This window comes from Stenella coeruleoalba (genome assembly GCF_951394435.1).
Source record: "Stenella coeruleoalba genome assembly, chromosome: 6".
Lineage (NCBI taxonomy): Eukaryota > Metazoa > Chordata > Mammalia > Artiodactyla > Delphinidae > Stenella > Stenella coeruleoalba.
Genome location: NC_137151.1, coordinates 84,543,564 through 84,569,746, shown reverse-complemented (window position 1 = coordinate 84,569,746; position 26,183 = coordinate 84,543,564). Strand labels below are relative to the sequence as shown.

Genomic DNA, 26,183 nt, shown 5'->3' with positions numbered 1-26,183 from the left:
AACGTGTAGTACTCTGTCTTAATAGCAAGACCAGTTCTGCTCTTTGAATTGAGAGCCAGCTTCGCTACCTCTGATAGAAGAGAGATTATTCTTTGCTTTCCAATGGATTATTCCAATGGATTTCCAATGGATTATTTCCAATGCTTTCCAATGGATTATTCCAATGGATTTTTCTTTCCATTCTTTTTTTTGGCATTCTCACGCATTTTATTTTATTTATTTGTTATTTTATTGGATTATAGTTGATTTAGGATGTTGTGTTATGCGTATTTCCATTCTGCCAACTCCCAACATTTTAGGCAAGGATTGTCAGGATAAAAAGAACTTTAAAAGAACAGAGAATCTTCCTTTGCTTTCAGATGAAACTACAACCCAATCACAGAGTAAGTTAGAAGTTAGGTAATTGGGAATTATTTCTTCTGCATAAGGCTGACATCATTTACCCCTATCTAATAACTTCGGTTTGGTGGAGGGGAAGGACGAAGGAATGATGGAAGAAAAAGGGGTTGGGATACATGAAAACTCACAACAGTACTATACCTTTTTCAGGTCTCAGTGAAGGAGTTTGGGTGTTTCTCATGAAGTACCATCGATCCCTATGAGAAATATGTTTGTATTGCTCCACGCCTGCTTGGAGAGTCCAAGAACCGCTGAAAACTGATGGTAAGAACTAAGGAACAACCTAGAACAGCTGGCCAAGGGTGAAGAACTGATAGACAAGAGGAGATGAGATTTGATTTGTACTTTGGGTCACACTAAGTAAACAATGAGGCAAAACAGTGGAAAGGCAGGATTATTTTGCTAAAGCCTTGATGAGTTGTCACACTAAGTTGTGAGCAAATTGGAGAACAAGCTCAGGTCTTAGGCTCTGACTTAGCTCTACGATGAGACATCATGTCCTTCGGAGGCTTCTCGTGTGGCCTCACTAAGAATCCCAAGAGAGGGATTTTCCATTCAGCTACATGATAATAAAATTTAAGTCCTGATTTTCAAGCAGTTAAAAGAAAGGACAAAGCTAATGGCCTCGTAAAAGCCTGAAAAACGGAAACAATTAAGGAAATGATCATGAAACTCTAAGAACCATTTCCAAGATTGAATCATAAAAAATGTAGACTAAAAACTTATTAGTGGTAATCATGGTGATGAGGGTAAAGAAGACTGTACTGCAAGCAGAGAAATCATTCAGTTCCCACATGGCTGTCCTAAGAGAAAAGAGACTCTGGCCTAAAGGAAATATCAAAACTTATTTTTTTTTTAAAACTTATTTTTTTCAATATATGATCCTGTTGTTTTTTTTCAGAGAATTTGCATTTGGAGGTTTATTCTGAGTAAATTTCCCCAGAGAAACGTTATGCTCTCTTACTCTGATACAGAGAGTACAGATAGTGTCAGAACAAGAAATGGAAATGACACTCAGAAATTAAATAGGGGCCAAATGGAAATACTGTGCAGGTGAAATGTTTTTCAATCATTAGTGTATTTTCCCAATCTCTCTGATAGGGGTAATTTAGTTTTGGGTGAGAGTGGGGATAGGATGGGTGGGGTGGAGCTGGGGGGAAATTGTGGTACCCTTAGAACCACAGGACTAGAAAGGGAAAGGAAGAGTATAAAATCCACCTTTTGTTCCTCCAATTGGATTACCCTAAACAATTTCCAAGTAAATAATACCTTCTCAGGAGTACTTCTCAGGAAAAAAAAAAGAAAAGATTACTGAGCCTCCAAGTGGAGTCTCACTTCAGATGACATAAAGGCCTTGGGAAGACCCTAGGGTAGTGGACATTAATTAAAACTGAAGTGGAGTGGGTTACCTTAGGGCTAGGAATTGAAATGTTCATAAATCAAATTATTCAAATAGTCTAGAAACTATTTTTAGGAAAAAAGTCACAAAATGTATTTACAGTGCACAGGTAAGATGATTAAGGAGAAATTTGTCTGAGAAACAAGTCTCAGAGTTTAGAATTAGGAACTCAGCACATGGGTTCTGCATCTGTGAGAGCCAAGGGGGCTGCAGGAGGGATCCAAAAGTACAGTTTCCTTCAACCCCAAAGAGGATGCACCGCAGTGAACATTTCCTCTGATGTTTTGAGGTTGTGAGAAGATCTCCAAGATACGTATCTATGTGTTATCTTACAGTTTATGAAGTCCCTTATTTGTATGTAAGAGTTTACTGTTCAGGTGCAACTTGCGATAGGATTTGATTTTAACACATTTAAGTTTTAACACATTTTACTATACACTGAATTATTGCTCTGCATAATAATTAGACGTAAATACTAACTTTGTATTTTGCTGCTTCTCATTTTGCCATTTCTTCAACACGCAAAACTAAGGTCAATGTTTATGTCCCTAATGCCAAGTACAATTTAACTATCATACTCTTTGGTCCTAACTTTCTCATCACGTACCTACTTATTTGATTCAGTATCTGCCCCTCAGTACCTGAGTCCATGCTCCTGGCCTGGTATTCTTCGTGCCTAAGTATTTTATCCCAGCATCCCTCTGCCCCATCTACCCATATTCCAGGATTTGGGCAAGTGCTTTCTGCTCCCATTCCTGCTCATTGTGTCTTGGGCAATGAAAGGCTTGAGGTGGCAGGAACTCTGGGCCATGACTTAAACTGCAGTCTTCAACAGAAGGGCAACAGTAATGTTTCTATGTTGTGGGTGAGGAAGAGGAGGACCAGAGATGGCAAAGTAGAGAGTAAAGAAGGGAAAGGATGGGGTGGGCCTAGAGAGAATAGGCTGGGGATTCCTGGATACCTTAGATTCCTCTCTAAATTATAGTAAAATGCCAGTGGCACCCCAGCACCACGAGGCCAGAGCAAGCAAGAGGAGACCTCTTTGCGATGTGGTAGTTGATGTGATGTGTCACTCAGGTCTCCTTCTAGGCATGAAGGCTTTATTTCTCCAAATGCCAGAAGTGCTGGTAGCCGACAGCCTTCAGCTGTCTGCCTTCTTTAGAACTGCTTGGGCTGAAGAGAGCTGCCTCGCCCTCAGTCACAGCCCCTTCTTGAAGCACCCTTGTGTCCAATGACTGGTCAAAATCAAAGGCCATTCCCTTCACCCCCAACAAAGAACACCTCTGAAAGTCCATCTCAGCCTCACTGTGGTGAGGAATGGGGAATTAGTGTTTAGTGGACATAGAGTTTCACTTGGAGATAATGAAAAACTCTGGAGATGGATGGTGATGAAGATGGTTGCACGATCATGTGAGTGTGCTTAATGCCACAAATTTGGGTTGGTGTGATTTCAGGGGCCAGATTATACAGCAGTTCTCAATTCTGGCTGCACACTAGAATCACTTTGGGAGCTTTAAAAAAAAATGATGCTTCAGTACCCCCATACTGATTTATATGTAATTGTCTAGGGACCCGGGTTTTGGTATTTTTAAAAGCTCCCAGTGATTCCAGTATGCAAAACACAGTAGAGATTTACTGGGCTAGAAGAACGCCAACCCACACCTTCCCCACCCACTTGCTATTACTGCTGAGGATTTGGCCACTTGCTTATCTTTCTAGACTCATCTTTCCAGCTCACCCCCTCCTACACATACCCAAGGTACAGCTGAACCAAATGACTTGTCATGTATCCTCTCCCATCAAACCCTGTCTGACTCTGTCCCTTTGCTCCTGTTTCCTCTAACAAGATTGCCCCCATCTGACTGATGTCAGCCCCAGTGTACCACTTCTTTGAGCCCTCAGCACCCCTCGCTAGGCTGTGCCAGGTACCCTCCTCTAAACTCTGGAAGCGCTTCATGTGTAGACCCTTATACTGCTGCCCTTATCACAGAGGTGGGAAATCCAACTCCCCAGTGCTGGGATCCAGTCTTTCTTCCTGAGTTCCCAGGTCTGAAGAAAGACACTAAGGAAGTTACCAGTAGATATAGTTGAACAAGTAGGTTTCTTTAATTAGAGATAATTCATCCCACAATTGAATAGCATTTTTTGAAGTAAATGCATTAGGAAGGACTAGCATATCAGTGTAAATAAGACAGTTTTTCATTTAACATTAATTGAGCTATTATTATGTGTCTGGGATTGTGCTAATACTTAGAATTTCGTACTGCATCTCTGTGGCAACCATAGGAGGCAGGTACTATCATCTCCATGTTGTAAATGAGGAACCAATTTCAGGCAGGTTAAGAGCTTGCCCAGGATCCCAGCTAGTGTGTAGCAGAGCTGGGAGTTGCCGTTGGTATACATGTGATGATTCTAGATCCTTCCTGATTTGGGGAAAGGGACAGAGCAAAAAATGTATGAGGTCACTGGGAATCTAAAATGGGAAGAGAGGAACTTCCCTGGTGGCACAGTGGTTAAGAATCCGCCTGCCAATGCAGGGGACACGGATTCGATCCCTGGTCCGGGAAGATCCCATATGCTGCAGAGCAACTAAGCCCGTGTGCCACGACTACTGAACCTGCACTCTAGAGCCCGTGAGCCATAACTACGGAGCCCACTCGCCACAACTACTGGAGCCCGTGCTCCGCAACAAGAGAAGCCACCGCAACAAGAAGCCCGCGCACCGCAATGAAGAGTAGCCCCCGCTCGCCGCAACTAGGGAAAGACCGCATGCAGCAACGAAGACCCAACGCAGCCAAAAAAAAAAGAAAAGTTTTTTTAAAACATGGGAATAGAGGCTGTTACTGGTAGGAAAAGGGAACCAAAAAAAGGTGAGGTCGCAGACAGAAAAGACAAATGTTGAAATCTTGCTTATTTTACTCAGGCCTCAGCTTAATTGTGAGTAGGTATTTAAATCACATTCTCAGTCTGGAAGGTAGGTGCTGTGAGCCCCTCATTCCTCAGATACACCTCAGTTAAGCCCAGCCCAACGATATTTACTGAGGATCTATTACACGCCAGAAACGGTGCGAGATACCTGCATTCCAAGCACAGATGATACTAGATCTCTGCCCAGATAGAGTTCTCCTTCTAGTGGGGGCAAGAGGTACACTGTCAGCAGACATCCCAAGTACAAAGGTATGTGTTCTTATCATCAAGGTATGTATCGGCAGCTGTAGAAGTGCAAGAGGACCAAGTATCCCAGAGAAGTTAGGGAGGGCTTTACAGCATTTGAACTTGGGTTTGGTGGGTGTATAGGAATGACATTTGAGCTTGGGGTTGGTGTGTGAATAGGGGTGGCCACATGGAAAAAGAAGATGAAAGTTCAGCAGGTGTGAAAGCATGGATTCAAAGGACATAGTAGTTTGGGAATGGGCCAAGAAGTCAGGGTTGTGATAGGGCATAGGGATGGGAGGGAGACAGGGCCATCTATACCAGGCTAAGGAATTCTGACCAAATACATATTTTAGAAAAAAACATATTTTGATGGCAACATGGAGGTTTGAAAGAGAGAACAGTTAGAACTCTTACAAAATGAAAAATGAGAGTCCAGGAGTAGGTCTACACTGTATGTGTATATGTGTATGTGTTTGTGGGGGAAAGAATCTGTAGGACTTGGTGACCAGTTTTTTAAAAAGAGTGAGAAAAAGGGAAAAGTCAAGGGTCCTAGGTTTCTAGTTTAAGCATCTGAGTTGATTGAATTGAAGACTGGGAACATAGGAGCAGTTTTGAATTCAGTTTTGATCAGGTGGAATGTGAAGTACCCCAGAGACATTCAAGTGAGGGCAGAAATAACATAGGAGGCATGAGGCTGTGATCCAAGATGTCAGGTTAGGGAGGCAGCAGAATAAAAATACCGTCAGTTTTTTAAAAATGAATGCCAGACTGCCAGATGACATTAAAACACATCTGGGAGCAGACATGGGCTTTGGAGCTGCAAGACTCAAGCTTCTAGACTTGGCCACTTAGTGCTGTGATCTTGGGATGTTTCCTAGCTTCTGGGACTCTCAAATGTAAAATGGAAACAATATTAACCTATCTTGCAGGATTGTATTCAGATTAGCAATAAAGTTTGCAAACTCCTAACAATGCAGGTCCAACTGAGTTGGCCCGTGGTAGTTTTTGTTAAAGTTCATGGAGGGAAGGAGTAGGGTTAAATTTGGGAGAGGGGACTGTCCTGTGTTCAAAAGAAAGAAAAAGAGTCCATGGAAGGGACTATCTGCCTAAAGTGGCTAGGGTACAAGGTGGACTTACCCTCTGTAGAGAAACGGATCGTCATCATCCATGGCCCTGTTCAGGTCCCGGAAGTAGGTGTTTGAGGTAGAAAAAGACCATAACCACCTTTTCTATTTGATTCCCTCTAGTCACCCTCAAAGAATTAAAATCAGTGTACTGGGGACTTCCCTGGTGGTGCAGTGGTTAAGAATCTGCCTGCCAATGCAGGGGACACGGGTTCGAGCCCTGGTCTGGGAAGATCCCACATGCCACAGAGCAACTAAGCCCGTGTGCCACAACTACTGAGCCTGTGCTCTAGAGCCCGCGAGCCACAGCTACTGAGCCCATGTGCCACGACTACTGAAGCCCATGCGCCTAGAGCCCATGCTCCGCAGCAAGTGAAGCCACCGCAATGAGAAGCCCATGCTCCTCAACGAAGTGTAGCCCCCGCTCGCCACAACTAGAGAAAGCCTGCATGCAGCAACGAAGACCCAACACAGCCCAAAATTAAATAAATAAATTTATTGAAAAAAAGAAAATCAGTGTACTGCTAGGATTGGTCTTCAGAGTAACCCTGTCTGTGCCCACCCTTTCCCCAAGAAGGAAAGCAGAAAGAAAGGGAGAGAAGAAAGGAGGCACCTGTAGATGGACAGGAGGACTGTCGCCATCTGCTTATTCATACCTGGCTTTCCTTTCAGAGTGTAACACATTCTTTCATTTTATAATAGAGAAAAAATTCAAATGAAATTCATTAATTCCAAATTATAATCAGTTGATTAATTTACAAGTAAAAATGATTAAAGTGAGGTCCTTTCCTATTTCGATAGGAGGAGGGAATGAAGAGGGTAGGGGAGATTTGAACATGGAAAAGAGAAGGATGGTTGGGAGAGTTGTTTAAAAAGAGAAATTTTTTTTTAAAGGTGAAGAGTGAGGGTATAGAAAACATACTTCAGATTTTGCCTACAGTTGGTTTCCAATATTTGACAGACATTAGCTGCATGTAAGATTTTTGTCGTACGCAGCTGCCAACAGTTGCAGCTGTGCATGTAGAAATTTGTAGAGCTGTCATTGTTATAATGTTGTTGACTTTTGTTCTAAAGGAGCTTTGTTCACTGAGAATCCACAGAACTCTCTACCTTCCTAAGAGCCCAGGCTCCCCGAATACCAATGTTTAGTGCAACTCAACACACACTGATGCAGTAAACTCCATATGTCAGAGACCACACCGGGAGTGAGATAAATAAAGGTAGTTTTTGTCCTCAAGGAGCGTCCAGTGTGGAGAGGAGTAGGGGTAGCAGCCATTGGTGGTGGAAGCAGATGAGGGTGGGGGGAGGCAGATGAACAATGGCCACATAAACAGATACGTTTATTAATTCCCCGATGTGACTGGGACCTTGACCCATTTGCAAACATTATGTAATCACTGAAACAAGTCCAGCTAAATTATTCAAAAATCTCTAAATGCCAATTCCATTTAATTTTAAATAACAAGCATCCCTGAGAGGGATGATTTTCGGAACGGTGACTAAGGGAAAATATTTTTCCAGCAGGGTTTCTGCACAGGAAAAAATTCATTGCTTCCATCCCCACATCCCACACCCTGCATTCCACACCCCTTGGTGTAAAAATATTTGTATTTAAATAATTTTAAATGTCATGCATTTATAATTAAAAGCAATTCTGTGCTCAGAGGAACAGAAATTACTGACTTTAAATCAATGAGAAAAACTAAATTTTCCTCAAAGGAAGATTTCATGAGATTCAAAGGTAGTGTAGATCAAGCTAATGTGATATAAGGCTATTCGTTGCATGTGGTCTGTGGTGTGACCACTGATATAACGGCCCACCTCCAGTGGCAGGAGCGTAGAGGACATTCCAGCAAGAACACTTCGTGTCTCCCAAAGGGTCTCTTCTCTCTCCCTTCTCCTTCCCATCTTTAAGTACCCAAGGACTGTGCCCAGAATGTTTCATTTTCCTTCAAAACCACACTCCCCTACCCCATACCCTTTGGTTGGTGAGATCTTTCTAGTTAAACAGCTCCTGATGCCTTCTCAGCATCCCTTCTGAAACACAACAGCCTCTCTCCCCATTCTCGACCCTAGTCAGGGCATTGCATTCCCTCAGCCACAGTGATTGATTCAGCAGGGCATGAACTGGGAGATGAGCCAGTCAAAGCCTTCACTAAGGAAGACAGGGAGGGGTGGGTTCCTGGTAACTTTGGGGCACTCCATGGATTCTACTCTGCCTGTGGTGGTTAACTTTATGTGTCAACTTGCCTAAGCTGCGGTGCCCAGTTGTTTAGTCAGACACCAGTCTAGGCATTTATGTGAATGTATTTTTTAGATGTGATTAACATTTAAATCACCAGACTTTGGGTAAAGCAGACTACCCTCCATAATGTAGGTAGGCCTCATCCAATCAGCTGAAAGCCTTAAGAACAAAGATAGATTTCCCAAGAAGGAATTCTCCTCAAGACTACAACATAGAAACACTGCTTGAGTTTCCAGACTGCTGCCCTGCAGAGTTCAGACTGAAGACAACATCAACTTTTACCTCATTTTCCAGCCTGCCAGCCTGCCCTAAAAATTACCCTCACAATCACGTGAGCAAAGTCCTTAAAGAAATCTCTTCTCTCTGTCTGTCTCTCCTTCCCTTCCTCCACCCTTCCCCTACCTTTTCTCTCTCATTTCCTCTGTCTTCTGTTGATTCTGTTTCTCTGGAGAACCCTGACTAATACACTGACTAAGTCATATTTTCACCCTCAAAAAACACAGGGTTTTATTTGTGTGTTTGTTTAAGCCAGCTTGAGTTGTGTTCCCATCACCTGTACTAAGAGTCTTGAACATTCCTGGGTGTAAATGGACAGAATGCCCTATAGGTTCATAGATGAAAGATTCTTCCAGAAATCTGCCTTATCAGTTACTATACAATAAGCTGCCTAAGGACTGGGATTGTGTCTGATGCTTTATTCAACTGCCATTGCTTAGAATTCTTGTTACATAGTCATATTAATAAATGTTGGTTGAGCCGAATTATAGAAGGAGGTGACCAGGAGTGCTCAGCTCCTGGAATTGCCCTGGTAGGTAGAGATACAGATCTGCTGACATTTAAGAAGCCCAAGAGTGACCACAGGTTTTTATCATTTGGTTATGATAACCATAACAAGTAGCCTCAGCAATTATTATTTTCATGGAGTTTCTTAGAAATTGTTGCAGTGTGTTTTCATTTGTGTCCTTACATGTATATGTCTATTATCAATACACATGGGTTCCATTCTAGGTGTTTGGATTGGATGGTGCACATTTCTTAGCCGCATCAAAGCTGCACCCCTCCAGGGAGATTCTAGTCAAGAGCAGGACAGCTCCATCATTGCTACATTGTTGTATTAGTTTGCTTGGCCTGTCTTTTAACAAATTACCACAGACTGAGTGGTTTAAACAACAAAAATCTATTGTCTCATGGTTCTTGAAACTGGCAGTCTGAGATCAAGGTGTGAGCAGGACCTTAATTCCTCTAAAGGCACAGGGAAGGATTATTCCAAGCCTCTCTTCTGGCTTCTGATAGTTCCTTGGCTTATAACAGCGAAACTCCAAACTTCATGTGATATTCTTCGTGTCTGTGTGTGTTCATACACAAATTTCCCCTTTTAATAAGAACGCCAGTCATATTGGATTACAGGTCCACCCTAATCCAGTATGAGCTCATCTTAACTAATTACATCTGCAGTGACCCTATTTCTAAATAAGGTCGTATTCTGAGATATTGGGGGTTAGGACTTCAACATATTTCAACCCATAACAATTGCCTGTACTTCTTCAACTCATTTCTGAGCAGCCTTCATATGAAGGCACTAGAGCTGTGAGTGACAGAAGGACAGGAGAGCTGGCTGCCAGAGCTAGGAAGCACAATGTTAAGATTCTGGCCACTTGGTGGCTCCGTGATTGCAGCTACACACTCCTACACCAAACAAATCATTTCTATCTAGAAGCAGCAGCCTTGTTCCAAAACTAATACTGATCGTCTTCCTCTTGTACCCTCCTCTAGTGGGTCTCCTTTCCTTCTCCAGTATCTTCTAGTTGGTTTTCAACCCACTTCTTCTCCCTTCTTGAAAAGAATAACCAAGAAACAAGAATTAGAAACAACATAAAAAGAAAAGAATGAGAGGAAGAGCAAGAGAGGTTTTAAAAATAACACTGTTAAAGATGGCAAACGTACTATTTTCTGTGACGTATAGAGCTGAGGTTGGAAAGCTTCGGAAAGTCATTTTCTGAGGTTCTAGGTGCTTTGTACCGCTCAGACTAGCTAGAGATGTAGGAGGTGACAGATGCAGAAGCAGCACGGATGGCACTCGGCAGTGGAAGTGGAAGAGCGTGAGGCCATTGTACTGCTGCAAACTCTCCATTTCAATGCAGGAGGGGGTCAAAGACAGTTCTTTCAGGTGACTGGGGAGAGGGAATGTGACTAGGATGGGGGGCAGGGAGCTTGGAGGAGGTTGGTGAGTTTGTGGAGAAAACTTGCCTAAGGGACACTGCAAATAGGCCCAGGTGCTGTCTTTGTCATGCTTGCTATAGGTCACAGCCACCTACTCTTGGAAAGCTTTCAGTGTAGTCCCTGATGCATAAAGAGCTGTGAACACCTGGCCTATATCAATTGGATAATTTTACGTAACTCCTCAGCCAAGTAAATCGACACCAGCTTAGGGGCCGGAACCTAACACAGAAGATAGCATCTAAAAGCAAGTAAGAATTAAAGTTAAAATTAAAACTCTTAAATGTATTGGCAATATTTATGCTATTCCTATTTACTTACATTTAACATATTACTAGTAAATCAGTAGCAAATATGGAAAAATATGATGAATAATTTATGGGCCAGAAAGTATATATTTTTTCCAGAAATTGTCTGAAACAGATGTTTCAAGAGTTTTACCTGTGATGTTCTTCTGGGCCTGCCATCCATCTAGCCAAAAATGAAAATTTAGCCCAAGAGCATTTTTTTGTTTGTTTACTTGTCTACAAGTAGTAAAACAATAGGAAACAGAATTTTCACCACATAGTGTAATCTTATAAAGCTAGATGTTTGGCTTTATAAAAACCCAGCCTACCTTGTGTAGAGTCCCTCTCTCCTATTCATTGATTTCTGTCGTACATTTACAGCTGGAAAAGCCAGTAGTTTTTGTGGTAATCTTCATTAATATCAAAATAATGGAGAAAAGATTAATTACAGCACAGTTTTAAAAGAAATATATCTGATTTTTCTGTGAAAATAAAATCTGCTTAAAATTGGTACAAATCCTGGTCCACAGTCAGTGTTCAATAAGTGATAGTTGAAATAAATTATAGAAGGAAGGGGCCTGGAATGCTACTGCCAACAAACACACACATACACACACACACACACACACACACACACACACACACACACACATAAAACCTTACCATTTGTGGTTGTTTTCTATTCTTTAGGAGCAAAATACAAGGTAAGATGTAAACACTAAAGAAGGGTGTATCCTGAAGCTTCAGATTAAGGTATATTAATTTTTAGTCTCTCTGAAGATAATGAGGTTTGGTCATAAGGTTATTCAGTAAGGTCAGTGTTGTCTGCAAATTACAATTTTGCTGGTAACAAAATATTTTAAGTCTGTGTGGCAACATGGTAAAATGGATCTAGATAACTATGTCTCAGTTATGTTAAGAATAAAGATAGTTGCTCTCCTAGCTAGTAGACACAGTGGGTTCTTAGAGAATCACAGTAAAAAATAAGTTATTCTGCTAAAATGTGTTTTCGGCAGTGTTTCAAAGTAATTTGCAAAGTTTGGGGGAAGAAAGGAAAGCACCACTTGATGCTCTTCCATGGGGAAGGCCACAGCGCCACAAGTGATGAAACAGTGACTGAATCGATAGCATTCTTCAAGGCAGATGCTTGAATCCAGTAAGACATTCTGTCGAAAAGCAGTTATAAGTTACAGTTTAAAATAGTATTTGTAATACTGGCTTGCTTGGAATAAGATCAGGTTCCTCAAAACACTTGTAGGCATCTTTGAATAACTTTTCCATAAACAGAATAACTTTAAGAATAAATATCTGAATCTTTCCTCACTCTCTTGGAATCTTCTCTTCCCCTTCACTAAAGATCCTCATCTCAGCCTAAAGCAGTGATTTTCAACTAAGGGAGATTTTGTCCCCCAGGAGACTCTTGGCAATGTTTGGAGACGTTATTGGTTGTCACATCTGGTGGGGGGGGGGCGGCGGGAGGAGGGAGGGGCCACTGGCATCTGGCGGATGAGGCCAGGGCTGCTGCCGAACATCCTACAGTGCACAGGACAGCCCCACAGCAAAGAATTATCTGGCCCAAAATATCGATAGTTCTGAGACTGAGAAACACTAGCCTGGAGGTATAAATGAGGCAGGTGCGTGTGTGTGTGTGTGTGTGTGTGTGTGTGTGTGTGCGCGCGCACGCGCGTGTGTGTATGTGCAGCGTTGTCACACAAACAAGTGGACTATACACATGCTTGAGCTCTAAAAGCCCACTGAAACCCACATAAACTGGTAGCCTTACACATCAGCAGTTCCAGTAAAGAAATTCTACTTTCAAGCTAGATGTGAGGCAAGCTCAGAAAGGGTTTTTTTATTCGTTGCTCCACCCCAACTCCTCAAGTAGACGTTCTAAAGGAAGCATTGTTGTAAACAATCAGAAGGACCGTTGACTTTATTCTAAGGTTTTAGAATTGTGGCTGGGCCTTAGCCTGAGAGTCTCCACTACTGGATGGGGCGCCTCCATGAGTTTGTTCCTTCTATCCTGAAAGTTTTAACTGTGTATTTTAACAGTGACTGCCATGTGAGCATTCTTTATGTCATCCCTTTTGGTTACGTGTTGTTTTCTCTTCTCACCCTCCAGGCCCTTGTCCGAGACAACAGGAAATTTTCAGGTCACGTGTTTCCTTTCCAGAGAGTTGTTTTGTGGATACAATGGAGTCTTTAGCATTCACAAGATTTAGAGGACTTCAGCATAATTTTATTTTCACATACCAACAATCACTTACGGCAAGTACCTTTTCTCTCCTGACCACCATAGAGCACACTTTTGTTTCCCCATCCAGTCCCCTGTCTCACTGGCCGCAGCTCTGAAACGGCTGTGTTCTTTACCACAGTCTTCCTGAGACAGGTTGCTGCCTCCTTTTAGGAATACCCATGGTAAACCCACCTGAGGAGGGTTTTGACTCAACTAAAACTTCAACCAGCATCAGAGGCTTTCGAAGTATAACTGATAGGTACTAAAAATGTCAGTAATGTTGGTAGATAACACACAAGAAATTTTAAGCAGATAAAGCACCGTTTAGCAAAATTACCTACCAACATCCTTTTTTTTTTTTTTTGTGGTACGCGGGCCTCTCACTGTTATGGCCTCTCCTGCTGTGGGATCTTCCCAGACCGGGGCACGAACCCGCGTCCCCTGCATTGGCAGGCGGACTCTCAACCACTGCACCACCAGGGAAGCCCTTAAGGTCCCTTTTTTTTTTCCAACATCCTTTTAACAGACAAAAAAAGGCAAGAGGAAAAAAAAGCAATAACTTATATAATTAATCTGTACAAAATAACACAATTGATATATTTTTTAACAGTAATAATCACGGAATGCTAAAGCTGGATGGGACATTCTGTACTGCTTAGGTGGGCTGCCTGGTGCAACAAGTGCTGGTTTCTTTCCTTTTCTCTCTCTTGTTTTACTTTGGTGATGAAGACACGAAGGCTCAGGGAGGGGAATTGACCTGGCCAAAGTCACACAGGCAGCTGGGCAAAGTCAGAATCGGAAACACAATGTGCACTTTCTTCCACATATATAAGAGGCTGAAAACACAGAAGACTGTGATATTTATATGCATACTTTTCCAATTTTTTTTCCAGTGTTTCCTTTTTTCCCTGTTATCTTTTAACCCAAATTTCCCAACTCCTTACACAGACTATTTTGGAAATTAGAAGACATAGTTTTAATGCAAATAATGCCTTTTTAAAAGAAGTTGTAAGCACCCACAACATTTTTATGCTTAGTGACTTGATGCCAACTATATATATTCATGGGTGGATGGGTATATCTGGATCTATAAATGTCATTTGTATATTCATATACATTCGTACACCAGATTTCCAAATCTAGTTGTTTCCCCTCACCTCCAAGGAACACACTGCTCCTGACATTTCGGTAGCATAGCCTAACTATACAGTTCCATCATGGGAGTTTGTATTATATATAAGTTTATGGTAAAGGTAAAAATACGGGTCTTGATAGTTTTCTTCCCGTGATATTCATTATCTTTTGCTAGGAAAGGTGAAAATATAAGCAATCAGTGCATTTCTGTCGAAAGGAAGGAGAATTAGATCTAAATAAGAATAAGCAGCATCTCAGGCTTGACAAACTTTTCCGGAAATTTTTTTTTCCCTGCTCTGCAGAGAGCCCTCAGCATGGGCCATGGGTCTGGCTGCTGAAAGAAGTGTCCATGCAAATCTCATTCTCTATTTTCTGTAATCACCACCTGAAATACGTAAGTAAAACACACAGTCTAATGTACCTTAATGTTCATCCTCATACTTTAAAATAAGCATTATTTCTTGGTGACTATACTTGAGAAGTTTTCTATTTAAACTGCGTATACATACGATGCCAATTTTTAAAAATCTTGTGTGTATTCACATATATAGGAACAAAAATCTATATGTATGTTTACCAAGATGTCGACGATGGTTTTCTTTTAGTGGTATGACTTTTCTTTATACTTATCTCTATTTTTTACAATTATTGATTTCTTTAATGTTCAGAAAATTATTAACTTAGCACAAAATATTACGTAAAGCCTTTTCAAATGGCATCCTTTGTCTCTCTGATTCACTGGAGTTTGTAGCTACTTCTATTCATTCAATAAATATTTAATGAATACCTACTATGTGCAAGGTCCTGTGCTAATGGCTGTCAGATAAATAGTTTTACTATTTTACAAAGCTCAAGCCTATCAGCTAACAGATATTCACAGAGTGCCTGCTCTGTGTTCACAGCTGCCCAGTAGGAGTTCTGGATGCAGTGGTGAACAAGATAGTGTTCTGTCTCCAGGAGCTTATATGCTATAAACACGTAAACAATAAATAACAGTGGTCAAGACGCATGTTATGAAGGACATTTTGAGGTAATGTCACAGATAGTAACTGGGAGGATGAGGCTGCTTTAGCTGAGAGTTTGTGGAAGCCCTCGCTGAACAGGTCACATTTGGATTGAAGACTGAATATTAGAAGGAGACACTTTGTGAAGATATGGCCTCGAGCAGGAGGAACAGCAGGAGGGAAAGACCCAAGATGAGAGCAAGCTTGGTATATTCAGGGAAAACAGCAAAAACTGGCAGAGTACAGAGAAGGAAGAGAAGGAAGCAGAAGCCAGTAGGGCAGCCTTCCAGGCCACAGTACAGAATTTAGATTTGATTCTCTGTTGCAAAGAGAGGTCTTTGGTGAGTTCCAAGCAGAGAAGTGATGTTGCCTAGTTTACATTCGAAAAAGATCCTGCTGGCTTCTGTGTCAACAATGGATTTGGGGGAGGCAAGTGTAGTGGCAGGGTGCTGTTGAGGACATAGCGAGAAGCTGCCACATAAGGATAGTTGTGGAGGAGAGATACTGAAAACTTTAAAATGGGAGAATACCTCTTGGTTGGGGCAAAAAAAAAATGTGTTCTACCATTGTATAGGTACTCTTCTCTCTCTCTTCTTTTTTTTTTTTAAATAAATTTATTTATTTATTTTTGGCTGCATTGGGCCTTAGTTGCTGTGCACGGGCTTTCTCTAGTTGCGGCGAGCGGGGGCTACTCTTTGTTGCGGTGCGGGGGCTTCTCATTGCGGTGGCTTCTCTTGTTGCGGAGCACAGGCTCTAGGCTCGCAGGCTCAGTAGTTGTGGCGCACAGGCTTGGTTGCTCCGCCGCATGTGGGATCTTCCTGGACCAGGGCTTGAACCCATGTCCCCTGCACTGGCAGGTGGATTCTTAACCACTGCGCCACCAGGGAAGTCGACTACTCTTCTCTTTTAACTTTTGTCTTTTAGAGTGTGGCTGAGATTACTATCATCTCTCGGTATCCTTTCTCCTCCATTTTTATAATAGAACTCCCTGAATTCTAGCTAGACACATGGGTATTAGGTCGTCAACTACATTTCCCAGCTTTCCTTGCTACTGGGAGTGACCTTATGACTAAATTTAGACCGCTGGGAAATGAAGTAATGTGTGCTCAGTCTAGATTATCTCCTTAAGGACATAGTCACTTGGTAAACTTTCTTCATTCTTCCCTTGGGCTGAAACTCAGACATGCATCAGCCCATCTTTGACCCCGGGGTGTGAGAACATCACCCTAGGGCATGGTGGAGCACCAGATGGAAGGACCGACTTCCCTGAATGACCTCATGGGACAGCCCTCCAGCTGGCCCTCAATGCTCCTGTTCAATCTATATCACGTGAGAAAAAGAAAGTTCTTTCTTTTTTAGAGCTGTGCTGTATTCTAGGGTGTTTTGGTTAGAACCGCTTATCCCATACCTTAAGGAAATGAGGAGCTTTGGGGAAGCCAAAAGAAGCATTTACAGCAGAGAAACCAGGGCATGGCAGATGTCTTTGAGCCGATCAGTGCCCCCTTGTCTGGAATAGGAAGAAAGCATAGCCAAATGAGAGAAAAACTATCTGGATACTAATCTGCTCCAAAGCCCTAGGGCCATACCCAAGGCTTGGGAGAGTCCTGACCGCCAGCTAAGATTTAGGGTGAGTAATAAAGGAACATTCCAATCATGAACTCTGTATAACATTAAGTTGTGATAAGCTGATAAAAAAGAAACTGAAAAATAACATAGACTCGTTTTCTCTACCAGTTATTTTAAAGAAACTTTACATTTTGAATTAATTACTCCTAGTGAAGAAGTATGTATATACTACACACAAATGGAAAATACACCAAGTTCCATATCAGTGGAGCACATTTACACACGAGGCCTTGTTCCTCCATCTGTACTGGGTGGCTACAGCTGACTCTTCTCATCTGGTTGCAGTGTGCCTTAATTTGGAACCTTACTCATTTTTTTAAAAAGCCCATCTCAAGGTTATGGAGGTTTACCCACCCACAAAACAAGATGAATTAAGTAATACTAATATTATGTTAGGTAAGAAAATAATCTTCAATATGGAAGAAACCCAAGCTCCTTTAGAGAGTTTTTTTTTTTTGAGGATTAAAAAAGAGAATGTATGTAAAGCAACCAGCAAAAAATATTATTGTTGTTGTTAGTTTCTCCCTTTCCTATACTCACTCAATTATTTGTCTTTCAAACTCCAAAATACTCTGAAATCTGCCATGAGTCCCTGAAAGAATGACTAAATGCTCATTCTCAGTAAGCTGGTAATTTGGGTTTTCTACATCCCTCAATATAGGATTGAAGTGAAAGGTGGGAGGGAAGGGACACTAATATTCATGGAGCATCTACCATGTGTGCACTTTAGGTTGGTTATTTCCTCTGATCTTAATAATTCAATGTGGTGATACCATCATTCTTTTTTTTTAATTATTGCAGTAGTTAATTTACAATATTGTGTTAGTTTCAGGTGTCCAGCAAAGTGATTCATTTATATTTTTTTCACATTATATTCCGTTAAAGGTTATTACAAGTTTATAGTTCCCTGTGCCATACAGTAAATCTTTGTTGCTTATCTATTTTATGTATAGTAGTTTGTATCTGTTAATCCAATACTTTTTTAAAGTTTTTTAAAAATTTTATTGGAGTATAGTTGATTTACAACATGTTAGTTTCAGGTGTACAGCAAAATGAATCAGCTATACATATACATATATCCACTCTTCTTTTAGATTCTTTTCCCATATAGGCCATTACAGAGTACTGAGTAGAGTTCCCAGTGCTATATAATAGGTCCTTATTAGTTATCTATTTTATATATAGTAGTGTGTTTATGTCAACCCCAATCTCCCAATTTATCCCTCCCCCCCCACCCCCACTTACTCCCTGGTGACCATAAGTTTGTTTTCTACATCTGTAACTTTGTTTCTGTTTCATATATAGGTTCATTTGTACCTTTTTTTTAGGTTTCATATATAAATATATCATATCCCATACTCTTAATTTGTCCCTCACTCCCTCCCTCTCTCCCTCTCCCCTTTGGTAACCATAAGTTTGTTCTCTATGTCTGTGAGTCTGTTTCTGTTTTGTATATACATTCATTTGTATTATTTTCTTAGATTCCACGTATGTGATGTCATATAGTGTTTATCTTTCTCTGTCTGACTTACTTCACTAAGTATAATATCCTCTAGGTCCATCCATGTTGCTGCAAATGGCAATATTTCATTCTTTTTTATGGCTGAGTAATATTCCGTTGTGTGTGTGTGTGTGTGTGTGTGTGTGTGTGTGTGTACACATACACATACACATACTTGGGTTGTTTCCATGTCTTGCCTATTGTAAATAGTGCTGCTATAAACATTGGTGTGCATTTATCTTTTCAAATTAGAGTTTTTGTTTCTTCCAGATATGTACCCAGGAGTGGGATTGCTGGTCATGTGGCAGCTCTACTTTAGTTTTTTAAGGAACCTCCACACTGTTCTCCATAGTGGCTGCACTAATTTACATTCCCACCAACAGTGCAGGAGGGTTCCCTTTTCTCCACACCCTCTCCAGCATTTATTGTTTAGAGATTTTTTTGATGATGGTCATTCTGACCGGTGTGAGGTGACACCTCATTGTAGTTTTGATTTGCATTTCTCTAATGCTTAGTGATGTCGAGCATCTTTTCATGTGCCTGTTGGCCATCTGTAAGTCTTCTTTGGAAAAATGTCTATTTAGGTCTTCTGCCCACTCTTTGTTTGGGTTGTTTGTATTTTCAATATTGAGCTATATGAGCTGTTTGTATATTTTGGATACTAACTTCTTGTTGGTCACATCATTTGCAAATATTTTCTCCCATTCCATAGGTTGTCTTTTCAGTTTGTTGATAGTTTCCTTTGCTGTGCAAAAGCTTTTTTTTTTTTTTTTTTTTTGTGGTACGCGGGCCTCTCACTGTTGTGGCCTCTCCCGTTGCAGAGCACACGCTCTGGACGCGCAGGCTCAGCGGCCATGGCTAATGAGCCTAGCCGCTCCACGGCATGTGGGATCTTCCTGGACCGGGACACGAACCCGTGTCCCCTGCATCGGCAGGCGGACTCTCAACCACTGCGCCACCAGGGAAGCCCAGTGCAAAAGCTTTTGAGTTTGATTAGGTCCCATTTGCTTAATTTTGCTTTTATTTCTTTTGCCTTGGGAAACTGATCTAAGAAAATATTGCTACGATTTATGTTGGAGAATGTTAAACATCATTCCTATTTTAACAATAAAGAAACCACGTTTGACAGAGGTTAAATTCCTTACTCAGTCACATAACTAATAAGTGGTTGTTAACGGTTGAGCTGCAGTTCAAACTCAGAGCTGTGTGACTCCAAAGCTTCCCATTCTGGCTGTACCTCTGGAGTGGTCTAAGCCTCATGGTACATAGGATGCAAGGTTGCATGTGACAGTCCCAAACATAGTAGTGGACCGCAAGACCACTTCCTACTCTCAATTTTCTTTTTTAATCCCAGGCAGAATTAATCATTTCCTCCTCTGTATTCCCATTTAACACGTTGTATACACATCCATATGTAGAGTAACTATTGGTTTACAGACCTATTCATGGTTGCCTTCACTAGACTGACAGCTTTTCATCAAACATTTAGGCAAACATTTTGGCATCTGTGTACTCTTCGTGTCTAGTATAATACCTGCAGGTTGCAGACACCTAATGAATGTTTATTGAATCATCCACAGATTCCCGAACAGCAATAACATATCATCATCCAGTTGCCCATGACCATCGCCAGGACTGTCTCTGAGTTATCTTCAGTCTAGGCCCCCAAGCCTTGTGAGGTTTCCATGAGCAGCAGGTATCACATGTGTGTGAAGACACGTGAAGCACTGCCTGTCAGAACTGTCACACATTGACTAATATAAACAAAAACCTTTTGAAGTTGTGCTTTATGTTAACTGCAGAAACCTTTCTTAGTAAATGAGAAAACAGCTTTTTCACTCTGCCTTGGTTTGCTGCATTAAAATGTTCTGAAGGGCAGCACATGTACACACACACACACACACACACACACACACACACACACACCTACACACACAGTGAGAGCTAGCATTATCCCTACAGTATCAGGGACCTCCTGAACTGTAATCTCACTGCATGGGGGCTGAATCACAATAGTAAACATAAGAGGAACTTTCACAACAAATTCTTTAAACATATTCATAGCTGTCAGCAACGATATTAGATTTAGTTAGGCAACCCTGATTTGTGCCGCATACAATCTTTACTGTAATTAGATTCTTTGTTGTACACATTTTGTCACCACTGAGGAAAGGTCATTAAGAGGCGCACTCTCCTATAGGTAATCGCACCCTGGACCCTATAAGCGTGACAGTAACTGGCAAAGAAAATGCACAGCTTCTTCCCCTGCATGGTAATACGAAGAGAACAAACAGTGCCTGAATCTTACTCATTTCCATTTTCTGTCAAAATGTTCTTTGTATAATCTTGCTGAGTCCATAAGAGCATGTAACAGAATTATCACTATCATTTTGACAACACTAGGCGGAAAGGTACAAAGCAAGCGTCATTTCTGTAGAGCTCTGTGCTGTGATTGTTGTTTTACAATCCAGACTGTTGTTCAATTTGGGGATAGTGTCAAGGACTATGGAAAAGTCTGATATTGTACTCTACTTGCAAGCTGCCAAGTTAGCCTGCCATAGTTTCATGTATTCTGGTAGAAGAAATAAGAAAATAAGAAGAAATCAGAGACAAAGGACAGCTTATTATTCACAGCAATAGTAGTAGGTGAACCAACTGTGCTGGCCTGGGGTTGCCATTAGGAGAAAAGTTAAAGCATCTTACCTGGGAATGGTCAGAGAAGAATCCTAAATTTTGTAATTAGGATTATATAACTTCCTACCCCTTTCATCCTAATCATTACCCAGGAAGCAGCTGAGAGAAACTGATCCCCTTCTGGGGAGAGTTGCATTCAATGATCTAATTGTCTGAGTAAGGTGTGTGGACCAGGAGGAGGTGAGGGAGGTAGAGTTGGAAACATTGTTGAATCAATTATCGAGGACACCATTCCAAAGCTCAATAATACCAGATGCCCGTGGATGTCAGGAGGCATGGAAGGTCCATCAGATAGCTTGACTATAAGTCCACTGCTGAGTAGCTTGTGATAAAAAGCACACCATCGTCAGATGGTAAATGTCCAGACAGCCAAAAACTTGACCTGGATTAGTTTCAAGGACCACAATAGTGTTGCCAGAGTTGGCAGATCAGACTGGAACAGAAATAGCATAACCTGAAAAAGTATTAACAGCCTTGAGACCCCATGGATAGCCCTGGGAAGGGACCAAAGGTCAAATGTAGTTCTTCTGCCAGGAGTCGGTAGGGTTGATGGCCCACATGATGTGTCCTTCCTTGTGCAAGACAGATGGGTCAACTTTTGGCAGGTGTTCCAAGTCTGGCATGCAGCAGTAATCTCTGTGCCAGAAACTAGAGGCCTTGACTTTGTGCCCAGCCTACGATGCTTCCATAGTAAGTGTTTCCATGTCTGGTACAGTGATGGATCCAGGCAAGGATGGTGAGAATCTGGACAGTAACAGCTTAATGAGCAGCTTGAGTCAAGTCAGTATCGTCAGAGAACAGACTCTTATCATGGGCTTGATCCAGACGGTTCTGTCGGCAGCCATAATTTATTCCCACAGTTTGCAGCCCTAAAGAGGGTGTCTCCAACCTGCCGTTCTTTAGTTTCTAAGAGGCAGATCAAATAGCTAGGCCACTGGCAACAGCCCAAGAGTCGGTAAAAAATATAACAAGGTTCTTCAAGGATAATATTATCTAGAACTATGAGGACAGCCTTGAGTTCTGCCCACTGAGTGGAGCAACTTCGTTGTCATTTGGTTTTTGCATCACAGCACTGAAGTTGAACAGCCATAGCAGCCCGGTGAATACCACCAGGTTTCAGATAAATGGAATAAGTAGACCCAGGCATTTAGGGAAACTGCGGTGAATTGACAGCCCTGTAAGGGCCAGTGAGTTTGCTTCAGCTGACATAATGGGGCATAGAGTTTCCCCCAAAGGAATAGGTACCACTTTTACATGTAAAGCCTAGATGCTGAGGCCAAGCTGGCTGTGTTTTTGAATATGCCATTTTCATGTGACAAGTGAAGCTTGTTGGGACTGTCCCCCTTTGTTAGTCCTTGAATCTGAGTTGACTCACCCAAAAATAGAAATATCATATCAGAGAGTCACAAGGTTTCCATGGGTTAGGCATTCAGTTTTGATAAGAGCACAGTAGCAAGCTAATAGCTACTTTTCAAAAAGAATGTTTCTGGTAGTTGCATCAGGGAAGTAATGAATCCAAAACCCCAAGGGAGCATCCCTGGGTGGAGACAGCCGCCTTTTGCTAGAGGCACCAATCAAAAAATCATCAGTCACAGAGGACAGGGAAATATTGACCTCCATCTCTAACTGTTTCTCCATAATGTGGCTGAGGTCAGAAGGGTAGGAGGACATCATTTCCTCATTCTCATTCATCAGCATTGTAAACCCAATCCAGAGTGGTAAGAGCCTGGATCCTAGTCAATGCCACATCTGTGGTCTCCCACAGGAGTTTTTCTGTCTCAGAAAAATCTCTCCATGAAGGCCAATGCTTGCTTATAGAAGCCAGGACCCACTGCAAAAGAAGTTGAGACCTTTTACTGTCATCTCCAAGTGGATCTAAAGTTAGCACTGTAGATTGCAGGAGGATTTGAACTATGAGAAAGCCCAGCTGTTGTCATTCTTTCTTGATAAGCATTACACACTCCATTCCCTCAACTCCCAGGCAAATCAGCCAAAGCTCTATTGATTTGTCTAGTTTTTGCCTACAGCAATAGCAATTTTCCTTCCTTTCATGCTCAGTGTGGATTTGGGTCTTTGTAACTTGTCTGAATGGAAGTGGGACCTTCTGCCCACCCGAGATGAATCTTAGTACCTACTAGCTGTTACAGTGGGGCAGATTTGAGGTTGACCCCTGGGTCGATGAGGAAGTTCCCCCACCTGGAGGAGAGTTAGCACTAAGCAGGGCACTGGTCAGGCAACTGTCTCTGAAACTCCTTCCTGACAACTCAGCCTGCAACCACCTCCCCAATTCCTTCTCTTTAACAGGCAATAAAGTAAAAAACAAACAAACAAAAGCATTTATTTTCCAGTTGGCCATAACATTTGGTCAACTCCCTACTGATTCCCTTGAACTTTCCTCAAACCCTGTTAATTGGCCTGGGAGGCACTCATGCTTTCTCTTTCAGAAAGCCATGTCTTTGTCAGCATCTCGCCATCATTGTCCAAACTGCCAAGAACTGTGAAGGGTCTGACATTTACCCTACTTGCAAACTAAAAAGTTAGCCTGCCATAGTGTCATGTATGCTAATAGAAAGCCTGCGATTCCTAGGCCAGAGATGCAGTTTATTACAGCACTAACAACAACCTGAGAATCAGCATTTTTATATCCGTTCCTAATTCCCACGGAATGCAAATAGGATCAGGTAACATCCGCCCATGCAGTAGGTTGCGTTACAGAAGGACCCCAAGCTCAGGGAACCAAGATCTTTATATAATGGCCCATAAGTATGCCTGCCCTTTGTTCCAGAGAGACACTACCTCTCACTTCCAAGGCTCTTGGCTATACAAACATCCTTTTAAAGGAACAAAGGGCAAGTCAGTGCTTTGGCTCACAGGTGTGCAGAAATATGAGAAACCCTCAGAGAATTGCCTCCATTAGCAAAAAGCAATAGCTAGCAACAACAGTATGGGAGTGGCACTCAAACACCCGTGACTAGGAATTGAGTCCACAGCTCATGTCATTCTGTGGATTATATACCTGGAGGTATTGGGAGCTTGTGATTACACAGATAAATTTTCAACCTTCTGCAAGAAGTTAAAATAAAAATCCTCACAAAAAGTGGAAGAGTCTGAGAATTTCAGGTATCTAAGTGACAGTAGAAGTCAAGGCATTTTTTTTTATACTAGATTAAATTCAAGAGCTACTGAAAATTATTGAAGCAGTATGATGGGTATCTGGGGGTTCTTTTTACTGTTCACTCTATTTCTGTGTGTTTAAAATTTTTTGTAATAATTTAAACTTTTTTTTAATTAAACAATGTGAAAATAACAAAATTCTCTGTTGAAGAGAAAGTGCTTAGGATAAAAACTTCTAATGGTTGAAGTTGGTATAGAATGTTTCTCCCCCAGAAAACCTGTGGTAGGAAGAAGAAAAATATTCTAGTATTTCATCTATAGCTATTACTGAAATTGACATTTAGTTTTAGAAATACTTGATATATTTTAAATATGGGGACAAAGACCTGGGGTGAAAGAAAGTTGAACAACTGAATTTTACCGGATGATTAACTGCTGAGGATCTAACATATAACCCAAACATCACTAAGATTCCAGTGTTCACTGAGCAGAACAAAAAGGAGGGACTTGCAAATGTTTACAGCAGAGGCTGCTTCTATATAGCAAATGGAATCAAAACAAACGGTAAGGGGAGTCTAGTCATTCATTCTTGCGTTGTGTATCAACCAAGTGTCAGCACTGGGCCAGGTGAGTGTATCTAAAAGGAGAACAGGTTTAAAGATTTTTTTTTTAAGAGAGGGGGAATAAACTCATGATCTTCAGTATTGTTCTTAAAATTGTATTAACCTTATATTGTGATAGTTCTTGTATTATTTAGGATTTGAACATATTTGGGGAAAGGAAATAGAGAATGAAATCTGAAAGGGGACAGGTACAGGTGATACAGATCTGAACTGACGAAGATAAAATGCAAAGATACCTCATCAAGCTTGGAAAATAGATAGAAAAGTATGCAGTGACTCTCTGCACGGGCCACAAGATGACAGTGAGTGAGTCTTGGGCAAATTAACCTAAACTATGATTATAAGATGATCATCTCTGACTTATTTGACTCACTAGAAACCCTGGCAATAGAATCCGTTATTGTCTTGTTCCTCTGGCCCCTTTTCTATAGCTGCCTCAACCCCACATCCCGAGAAGGGTCAGTAGGCTCTAAATTAAGAATTAATAGGAAGATTAAAATCCCTTAGGAAGATAATTGCTGAGAAAGGATATTATCAAGATATGTAAAACCTTGGTGAAGCCCAGGAGTGCTGTATAACACTGTACCAGTTGCACCGAGCAGGGGCACCAGGCAAGGGCATGGTGAGGGGGAGGGAGTCAGGAGGGGACCAAGCTGGGAGTGAAACCTAGCCATGCTCTGCTCACGGAACCGTGCACCTGGCACAAGACTGCATCTGCCTGAAAGAGGGAGCATGCTTTCCTCAACTGAGTGCCCAGAGCGGGTGCTTTTTTCTTACGTGCATAAAGCTCTGTCTGTGCTAGCTACGGCTTAGTGTGAGAACATCCTCAAATCCTGGAATGTTTCAGGGCATCCACTGAAATTCTATGAAAGTAGTTGAAAGATAAATAAAAGATGGCATTACTTTATACAGTGGGTAGTAAACATATGGAACTCATTATCCTCAAGATGTTGCGTAGTCCACAAATATAAATAGGATAAAGAAAGATTTAGATAAATTCATGCTTGTTAGAGTCATATGAGCTGCTAGAGCGTTGTTAGAAACACACAGGGAACGTCTCCAAATGCTTTCAGGGAAAACACCATGTTTATCTTCAAAATGTCCTGTAGTGCCAGTGCCATGAATTGAACAGGCAGCTCTCTGGCTCTCCAGGTTTCTCAGCATCCGTGATACTCAAGTTTTCCAAATAACTGAGGGCTGAGCTTCTGTATCATAAGGATTTTCTTTACATTAACAAATTGTGTACACATTTTTTCTCAGTGGTGGTATGAAGTTTTATGTGATCTTAAACTGAGTTTGCCAAACTTAACCTTTTCTTGAGAACTTGGAAATGTCATGACAAATGTGCATTTTTGTACTGGGCTGTAAGAGTGATAATTTTGTACTGGGCTGTAAGTGTACCCAGGGCCTCAACTCAGATGTGC

General features: G+C 41.5%; 1 protein-coding gene and 1 long non-coding RNA gene across 3 annotated transcripts in view; one reads left to right on the top strand and one right to left on the bottom strand.

Moving 5' to 3' along the window:
* NAB1 (NGFI-A binding protein 1) overlaps positions 1 to 26,183 on the bottom strand; it is a 103,589-nt gene that overhangs the window by 66,507 nt on the left and 10,899 nt on the right. The gene's annotated exons all lie outside the window — the stretch shown is intronic.
* The window catches only part of LOC307188361, a 52,882-nt gene continuing 26,958 nt past the window's right edge, over positions 260 to 26,183 (top strand). For both annotated transcript variants that reach the window (XR_013828917.1, XR_013828918.1), the window contains exons 1-3: positions 260 to 663; positions 12,950 to 13,095; positions 14,500 to 14,591. This is a non-coding gene — a long non-coding RNA (uncharacterized lncRNA). The remainder of the gene's footprint in view (positions 664 to 12,949; positions 13,096 to 14,499; positions 14,592 to 26,183) is intronic.